This window comes from Bidens hawaiensis, unplaced genomic scaffold (genome assembly GCF_021521415.1).
Source record: "Bidens hawaiensis isolate Kalapana, Puna unplaced genomic scaffold, B.hawaiensis_p1.1 tig00022300_1, whole genome shotgun sequence".
NCBI classification, from domain to species: Eukaryota; Viridiplantae; Streptophyta; class Magnoliopsida; order Asterales; family Asteraceae; genus Bidens; species Bidens hawaiensis.
This window is the reverse complement of record NW_027493462.1, coordinates 355,413-365,786: the sequence shown is the minus strand read 5'-3', so window position 1 is coordinate 365,786 and position 10,374 is coordinate 355,413. Positions and strand designations below refer to the sequence as shown.

The 10,374-nt window shown below is 32.0% G+C and overlaps 1 pseudogene; it reads right to left on the bottom strand.

Moving 5' to 3' along the window:
* Window positions 1–3,788: 3,788 nt before the first annotated feature.
* On the bottom strand, window positions 3,789–4,461 carry LOC143565199 (GCN5-related N-acetyltransferase 8 pseudogene; annotated as a pseudogene).
* Window positions 4,462–10,374: the final 5,913 nt, after the last annotated feature.

Here is a 10,374-nt window from a genome sequence, read left to right as displayed (position 1 = left end):
CCTATATAGATTTTTTTTTAACAATTAATGAATGAAACTCGACTATATGAGGTAATCCAATGACAAAAGGTGGCTAATCGGCTAAGTTACATATATTTGATTTCTAGATTTTGTCTTATACTAATAAAATCAAAGAGGACTCTCAGAAACACAAACAGAATGGGTCTCCATTTTGGTGACCAACTCCCTTGCTCTTTCAACAATTGGTTGTGACTTCGCACGTGTCTCTTCATTATTTTATGTATTGACTTGATTGGTAGATTTAGAGGTAAAAGGTGTAAGCCAATCAAACTACTTGTTGGAATTAGATATCCTCTTGTTTATTCTTTAAATACGTGCTAGATTTTTTAACACATTGTTAAAGATAACTATATAAAATTATTACATAATAACTGATAAATACTAATGTATAACTGACTATGTAGAAAATAAAACAAATAAGTTTATTAATATATATAAAAATACTTAAATATTTCTGTAAAGAATAATTAAATAGCTAAAAAAAAATAAAAGAGTTGAACTCAACATCACTCTAGCCTGAATATGTTTCACAAACGAAGCTCAAGTTTAAACAAATTTGAGTTTGGTGTTACTGTTCGACCGCACATGGATGAATGGATGATACTACTTGTGTCGTGCACCCTAAATAATGAGGTGATAAATCACCATGACTTTCATTTTTATTTTTTTTTTTGTAAATTTGATGTGATTAATCATCGTGAGTTTACAACAAAATTTCCAGAATTGTTAAATTTTAAGGTTATCTAAATTTTAGTATATTTAAAACCTTTATTTATTTATTTATTTTTTGTAAAATGGCATAGGACTGAGATAACTAATCTACATAAATAATTGGGAAAATCCTTAAAATAGTCTATCTACAAAATGAGATTTCAACTTTGTTTCCTAAACTTAATATTTTCAAAAATGGCCCTCTATAATTCATCTTTGACCATGTTTTAGGAAATCTAACGCGTCTTTGACGACATGTTAGCATAACACGTCGTCAAAGACGTGTTGGATTTCGGAACACATGGTTAAAGACGCTAATATGTCGTCAAATACACGTTAGATTTCCTAACACATGGTTAAAGATGAGTTAGGCCTCCAAACACGTAGTCAAATATATGTTAGCATCAAACGCGTAGTCGAAGATATGTTAGCTTTTTTGTTTGTTTTTTTAATATTATATTTTTATAACTAGTTTTACTTATATTTATTTTTCTTTTATAACTTTTAATATATAAAATTTTATATTATTTCGAATATACCGACAAGAAATGTTTACTTTTATCTACGGACCGAAATATATTTTTATAACTAGTTTTACTTATATTTGTTTCTCTTTTATAACTTTTAATATATAAAATTTTATATTATTTCGAATATACCGACGAGAAATGTTTACTTTGACTACGTGTTTGGAGACCTAACTCATCTTTAACCATGTGTTAGGAAATCTAACGCGTCTTTGACGACATGTTATCATCTTTAACCATGTGTTAGGAAATCCAACGCGTCTTTGACGGCGTGTTATGCTAACATGTCGTCAAAGGCGCGTTAAATTTCCTAACACATGGTCAAAAATAAGTTATAGAGGGCCATTTTTGAAAATATTAAGTTTAGGGGATAAAATTGGAATCTCATTTTATAGATCGGCTATTTTAGGGATTTTCCCTAAATAATTTCGTGTAGATATAAACCCTTAAATTTCAATAGCCCTTAATTTAGATTTTAGCCTACATTTTTTTTAATAAAACATCAAAATAATGTCTATTTCAAATTTAATTACTTGGTAAATGATCTTGGCGAAATGTCAACACCATATAGATAATATGCGGTGCAAATTATAGCAAGTGGACAATAAGTCAACGGATATTATTACAAGTTTACAACTATTTTGATAAGAATTTGTATACGAAGAATTATAAAAATAAAATATATGCTAATATATCTTTTTTATTAATTCAAAATGTGCATAATAATATACTGGATAATAGACAATTTTAAGATTCAAATTCTAGCTTAAAACCTTAATGTATGGAGTACGAACGCCGTTTTAGCAGTTTTTCGTTCTCCAGTAAAGCATTTTAATAGGCCACGTGAATCAGTTTCACACGTTTAATTTTTGAAATTTGAAAGATTTAAACCAATAGACCTCGTATGTTGTGAGCACTACGGTTTTATCTTTAAATTCGAGAGCCACACGGCAATACCTGATTTGTACTGTTTGACCAATAACACGTTACGGTTAGCAATCGATATTCCTAAAATCGATAACAGATATTTACACATCTGACTAGGACTTCTATTTCACTAAGGGGGTGTTTGTTTGGGTCTAAATGGCCCCATTCAGCTCTGAAGTCTGAATCGGTCAGACTAAGAAGTGTTTGGCTTGTTTAAAACTATCATCTGAATGGCTGAATAAACATCTGATTCAGACAGCTTGTATTTGGAGCTGAATGAAAAAGAGGACCATTATGCCCTGACCTAATACAATGTTCCCTTCCTCCTTCTCTTCCAACAACCCACGCACAGCACCACCATCCATTCCTCGTCTGATTCCAAGCACAAACAGGTATGATTTCTGTTTCACAACCTATAGGGTTTGAATGGCTAGGCTTAGAAGCTAGGGTTTATGGTTCTAATGGCTAATTGATGTTCAGTTTATGTTAATTGATGTTCAATTTGGTTGAATCTTGTTTTTTTTATTGACAATTTGGTTGATTTATGTTGACTTACAACATGTTTACAAACTACAATTATTATATAGGTAAATATTTGTTGACTTGGTGAACTATTTTTAAGATGTACTTTGGTTGGTTAGAATGAAAGTTTGGCCATTCAGCTTAGTTTAAAAGCTCTGACTAAGCAGATATATTTCAGTAAACACGAAATAGTTCAGAGGGGTAAAATAGTCATTCTGCACAGTCATTCAGAAGTCCAACCAAACAACACTTACTGGTTCAACACTTAATAATTCAGCATCTACCAAACAGCCCCTAAATGAAATAAGCAAAAAGCCCATTCCTTAATGTTCTGGGCCTATTGCAGGCCTTTTCCTCCTCCTTTTAAGTTGTATCTGTCTAATTAGAATACCAAATTAGGGTTGTTCACGAACCGAGCCGACCTGAGCGAATGCTTGCTCGTTTATAACCGAAGCGAACAGCTGAAATTCGAACTGAGCGAAAAACAAAACGAGCCAAAATTGAATCGAGCATTTTTCAATCAAACATCGTGTGATTTCGAGCATTATTTTTTTTTTTCACTTTAAAATTTTTAATAAGAAACAAGTTTAAAGGCTATAATAGGTTGTAAATATTTAGTTTATGTAAACTTTTAGTATTTTGAAAACTTGAATCAAACTAATAAAACTATAAAATTGACGGAATAGGAAAAAGTTAAAAGGGTTTAAAAAATTGTATATTTATATTTTGTGTGTTTCTATATATTTATATATTTGTTCATATATAATTATATATAAAATAAATTAAAAATATTTGAGCCGAACCTAACCGAGCAGAGCGGCTCGTTTACAAAATCGAGCAAAAAAATGAGCGAACATTTTCTGAGCAGTTTCCAAACGAGTGACGAACAAATTCGAGCGACGAGCAATTTGGACGGCCTTAAGACAAATAATCAAATTGCCAATACTATGAAGGATATATGAACTTTGACCAACAATCATCACAAACTTAACATCTTTTTTATAAAGTATATGCATTAAGAGATTATATATGTCTATATCATGTATTTGCAAGTATACCTTCATTAAAAACACTATCAAATCAATCATCTTTGGTATTACCATAACCTTGAAGAGCATCACCAGTAAGCCTACAAACCCTAAACTCCTTCATAACATTAGCCCCCATTTGCTCATAAAACTTGATGGCATTCACATTCCAATCCGACACCACCCACTCGACCCGCCCGAGCCCCATCGCCACCGCCTGTTTCGCCACGGCCGCCAACATCAACTTCCCCAACCCCTTCCTCCTATAACATTCCCTCACAAACAAATCCTCAACGTAAAACCCCGGTTTCGTCAAAAGCGTTGAGTAATTAGGGAAAAACAAGATGAAACCAGCTACGATAACCGCGTCCTCATTGGTTGATGATTTGAATATGTCTGATTCAGGATCGGAGATTGGGGAACCGAGATTTAGAGTTTTGTGAACGGGTGTGAATTTGGGGTGGTGGGTGATGGACGTCGAAGAGAATGGTTTTGTCGAGGTTTCGATTAGGAAGACGGTGAAGGATTCGAAGGGGGTGTCTTTGGAGAAGAGGGTGGCGGAGAGGAAGGGTTCAGTGGCGGATAATTGGTCGGTGAAGCGTTCGAAAACCGCCATTTGGAGGATCATTTTGTGGATGACGGGGACGTCGGGGTTGCCGGCAAGGCGGATTCTGGTGAAGAGATGGTGGTTGGCGGTGGTGGTGGCCATTTATTTTTTTTTCTTTGTAATTTTTTTTTGTGTTTTATTTTTACTTTTTACGTTTCTATACAACGCATGCAAGAGAAAATCTAGAGAGCTATATATAATGTACTGTCACGTGCATGAACTTGGTTAAAACTTAAAAGTGGACTTCTGTTCTCACGTGTGCATGTAGTTGGCTGTTTTTTGTGTTGACTCGTGTTTGTTTAATTCCATTAGAACATCTCTAAGAGCGTTCGCTATGGGTGGGTTGGAGGCAGGTTTGAGATTTCTCTGGTAAATGGATATTAAACTACAGAGAGGTGTTATGGAAAGAGGCAACAAATCTATGTGGCGATGACATGGCAATAATATGGCACTATGAAGGAACATTAAAGCCCCCTCCATAATGAACAGCCTAATAAGGCGTTTTTAGGGAGTGCTTTTAGACTTTTGTTTACTTCACTCGTTTTAGCTTATTGTGGATGTAGTTTTTAGCAAACATTTTTTAGTGGAATTTTTCCACAAGTACAAAAGACGTACCTTTTTTTGCAGGTGGGGGGTTGGGGTTGGGTCATGAATTAAAAATAATAATATAAAAGGTATTGATAATGTGACAAAGTTTTGTTTTTTTTGTTTTTAGTGTGTTTTTAGGATTCCTTATTGGGCTTAGGGTTTGGGTGTTTTAAAAAAAATGATGTTTTTATGATATGACGGGTGATTAGGCATGTATTTTTGTGTTTTTTGAAGTCCTTATTGTGGATGCTCTTATTTACCACCAGAGTTGTAAATAAACCGAGCACCGGACCGTTTGACAGAAAGTTAATTTATGTTTGTTCGTTTAATAAATTAAAGAGCATGAGCAACAAAACTTTGTTTGTTTAATCGAACGTATATGAATAAAGGTTGCGTTCGTTCATTCGTGTTTGTTAACGTTTAGTAATGTGTTTATTTATGACCGTTTACATTTGTTTGTTTATATTTTTAAAGCATTTTAATTGTAATAACAACCCAACATTTAAATTTTATATTTTTATATTATTTATGTTCAATTCGTTTCGTTAGTGGTTTATTTTATGAAGTCACACTTTAACTAACAACAAATCTAATTTGTGCTTCGTTGACATTATCAGAATAAAACCGTCGATTGGGGATGGTTATGTTTTTTTTATTATTATCTTGAATTATTGTCTCAAGTCCTTTGATTTTATATTTAATGTTTTGGATTAAGAGTGCTGTTTTTTTCTTAAATAGTGCATGTTCGTTTGCGTTTGTGAACACGTTCAATTTCTTATATACCGAATATAAATACGATTTTTCGTTCATTTAGCATTTATGAACCATTCATGAACAACCCTATTTTATAATTTAGTAAAAATACTAGGGTAGTGTTTGGTATGCAGAAATGACAGTATGAATGGAATGATTCATTACGTGGGAATGGAAAAAGTGGTGTTTGGTTGCTCAATAGAATGGAATCATTCATTACACATGGAATCCTATTCCATCAAAATCATTCCTTCCAACCCCCTTCTTTTTTCATTTCATTCCTCTTTCACCATACTTTCTCAACAACATTACCACTTAACAACCACCACCACCACTACCATTGGCACCACCACCAACTCCGCCGCCACAACCACCGCCACCGCCACCACCATTTTCGTCGCCGAAGCTACCACCGTCACCATCGTAGGTTTTTTTTTTGTTAAAAAGTATTTTGAGATATGAGTGTTTTTATTATTTCTATTTCATTTCTATAATTTTTTTGGATACCAAACAATAAAAATTAATAATTGATTTCATTCATATAGGTTAACCAAACAAGACAAATGAATGGTAATGATCCATTTCATTCCCTTGTCCATTCCATTCCTTCTCCCATTCCATTCCCCCTTCATTCAATTACCTCCAACCAAACATACTCTATGATAGTGGCCCGTGTTACACACGGGTGGAAAAAATTTCAAACGTCATATATATATATATATATAGCTATCATAAGAATTCTTTACATTGTTTTCTGCAAAGGAAAAATATATAGGAAAAATATATGTAGCTATCATAAAAATTCTTTAATTAGTTGAAAATAATTAATTGTAGTCAAAATCGGTTTTTAAATCATTTAGAAGAAAATAGTTGGTTATGATTCTAGAAAACATTAATTAGTGAAGTTAAGATTCTAGAAAATATTAATTAAGGAATTATGTTGTAATTCTAGAGATGGAAACCTTTTAAGCTTATGTGGACGTCCTATTTGATGGTCAGTTGGATATCTTGTTTTGCTTTAATAGTATAGTAAGAAGATTAGCATTAGGATTAAAATTAATTGATTAATTATGTGAAAATTATAAGTATGAAAAGTGGATAACATGAAACATTAGGTGGACACCCTAGAAGAAAGACAAGTGAACTAATTGGTTTTGCTTTAATATATTAGTTAGATATATAAATGGCTATTTGGTATTTTATAAACAAGGTTTTCACTTTATCATGTTTATTGTTTATGCAATTTCACGGCTCTGATTAATTGGAAGTTATAAATAAAGAACAGAAGCACACAAAATATTCCTATTGGAATTAAACGTGAGACAAGATGCACGTTTAATATCAAGTTATCGTAAAAACCTTGCGCATAAAGTTTATAAAATATTTATAAGGAAGTTTATGAGAAAAAGACGTATTATATATGTATGAAATTAGAAAAAGATAACTCAGCGTCAATTTCATCTTATCGAACGCACTACTGGTCACTAGTGGATGGTGAAGTGTAAAGTTTGAATCGTGACTTATATATGACTATGATGTTCGAACTAAAAATCTTTAATTGGTGTAACATTCGTGGCGAAACTTGGGCTTCGTCACGGTGGTGACCGAAGTCACTAACCCAAAAATTTTCGGGTTGATGATTCGGTTCGGGTCGGTGGTTCGGTTCGGATCGGATCAAACAACATGACATCTATATATCTAATTTTTTTTTCATTCATTCAAAAACGATTGTTCTTATAATTACAAAAAACCAGACCTAAAATATTCATAATAATATGAGAGCAGAGATGAGGAATGAGTACCTTAGAAGAAGAAATACAGAGCAGCTTGACGACCTTTAAGATTTTTGAATTCCTCAATTATGGATTCCGAATCAAACGTTTACTTGTTTTTTCATGATTTACCTAATTAAGAAGATTCAATAGAGTGAGTTAAAGTAAAATTTCACCATACAATACCAATTACAAGCTTAGTTGATTAATTTCTTCAAATCCCCAATTCACAATTACAAACCTTAATTTTATAATCCTTGAACATAAAGATGAACAGTGTTTAACAACACAAAGATAGAACTATTACCTTGCTAAAAGGTCTGAGTAAAGAGCGCAGGTGGTCAAGCAGTGGACAGTCGGCGATGAGCAAATGAGAACAGAAGGGGCGCAGATTGGGGAAGAGCAAAAAATCGGTATGGTACCGATTTGGTACCGACGGTATAAAAAGTATTATTTAATTAAACAGGAGAGAGGAAAAACAGTAAATTTTAGTGTATTATATATATATATATGCGGCAGAGAATGAGTTGGGAATGCTCTAAGAGCATTCTCATCCGGTTCTCTATCCCTATCTCTATAATTACACTAAAAACACTACATTTTTTTCTTCTGTTTAATTAAATAATATTATTTTGTACTTTAATTATTACAGTTTTCTCTCACCACCTTATAATTTACAAAAAATCACTGCCCTTTCCCTAAATTTACAAACAATCACTACATTTTCTCTTTCCACCATATAATTTACACTCAGAATCACTTAAAACCTCATCCTATAATTTACAAAATCCACTCACAGGAACCTGATGAGAATGCTCTAATAAAACCAAACTTCAAATCATCCAAGGAACTGAACTTGGAGTTATGTTATACAAACTAGGATTAACAGTTTACATTAAGGCCTTAACTAAAGTGTCAAATTCTAGCAACACTCATCAATTTAGTACCCAATAATCGTTTTTTAAATCGTTTTTTCATTACGTTCGTTACGGTAGTAGAACTAAAACAAAATGTGGTAAGTTTATGCAAATTTGGTCGGTTTCGTCACGCTCGTTACGATACCAGAACTAAAACAAAACAAAAACAAAATTTATTTTCGGTCGATTTTTGTCACATACGTTACAAACCGGAACTAAAATAAATATAAAATACCACTGATAATGTGTCGCAAAGTGGCCTAGTAGGTACTTTGCGGCACCAAAGTTCTAAAATATTCTATATAATAATTTTTAGCTAGTTAGCTAATTGTTAAATTTAGTATTTTAATTAATTAAACTTAACATTTATAAGATAGTTGTTACTCTTCAGTGAATTCGTAAGCAGTGGTTTGATTAAAGGCCAAACATACTGAGGTTTGATATAAAATATCTTTGTATGTCAACATCAATAATTAATTGAGAAGGGAGTGAGTGAACTAAAGAAAGGGGTTATCCCACGTGTTCAGGTTAGTGTGCATTAAAAGTTTATACATGATGCATTAAAAAGACTATGAGTACAATAGTGTACAAATGTAAGTAAAGAGAAATCTCACATTAATATATATATATATATAGAGTAGGGTTAGATTAAAATAAAAACTCACTTAAGTTGTGAAAACTGTAGAAACTTATTCTCAACAACATGTTTTTAATTAAAGTTTGAATCATGTGGTCCACAATTAAAGTTAATAAAAAATATAAACATAAATATAACATAAAAAAATTAGTAAAAAAATGTTAAAAAATAACAAAACATTTTTTTTATGTTTCGATATTTTGTATTAAATGTTACATATATTACGTATGCAAAGAAAAAAAAAACGTTGTTACATAGGGTTTTCACGGGTTTTCACAAGTTTTCATTCTATACTTCTCCTATATATATATATATATATATAATTTATTAGTTAAACATTTAGTAATAGGGGCAAAATGACAATTCACAATATCCACTCGGGATGGATGATTTAGCACCAATTGTTAATAAATGGCCAAACCACAAAAACAATGAGGTGATCGCTAGTTTCTTCCGCTTCGTCACAAAGTCAGCAACCCTGCGAGCCCACATGAACGTTTCTTTTTGATAAACCACAAGTGTCTAAACCCTTTCCATTTTCGCCTTTCAAAAAAAAAAATGTTGATTTTATACAAGAGGGACTATTTGAATTCAAGGTAAACGAGACAAATAAATAAATAAAATAAAACTTGTTTTTATTAACAATGGAAGGCTTATATAATCTAATCTAATCTAATGTAACTAATATATTAAACAACTAGTTTTTAGAGCCCGTGTCACACACGGGATAATTCAAATTATAAAATTATTTTTTAATGAACTTAATAAAAAAACTGCGGGTGCAAAATCGTACCCGAGAATGCTTCTTTCTATTGAAAAATTCATTCTCGGTGTAATATATGTATAATTGAAAGAATTTTGGTTATGAACCAATTTCAAAATTAAAACTTCTCATACGATAGTAGCTCTAACCACTCAGCCTAAATACAAAAGAGGCGCTATCTTTATTGATATATTTATTAATTTACCACCCATCAAAGGAAAGTAGGATATTAAATTGTAGTAATGGATGTTATTCAAGAACTATGTTTCTCTGATCTACACCATAAAAATTTTTTTGATAAGTTTCAGAGGGCTTCTCGACTTTGTCATAATGACAACATAAAAAATAACATGCTAACCCATTCAATTCTGTAAATATTTTATTTCATTTGAGCATAGTTTTGGATGACATGCTTCTCATACAACGTTCTGATCACCATTGAAGGAAAAATTAATGTTGCCATAAATATTTCAAATTTGATAAAAGTTAGAAGCATTGATAGGCATGGGTGTGGCATGTTGAAAGTGTTCGCAATCTTTCCTTAAATTTTAATAGTTGAGGGAAAAACAATCAATTTGCCAAATCCAGAACATTTTGATTA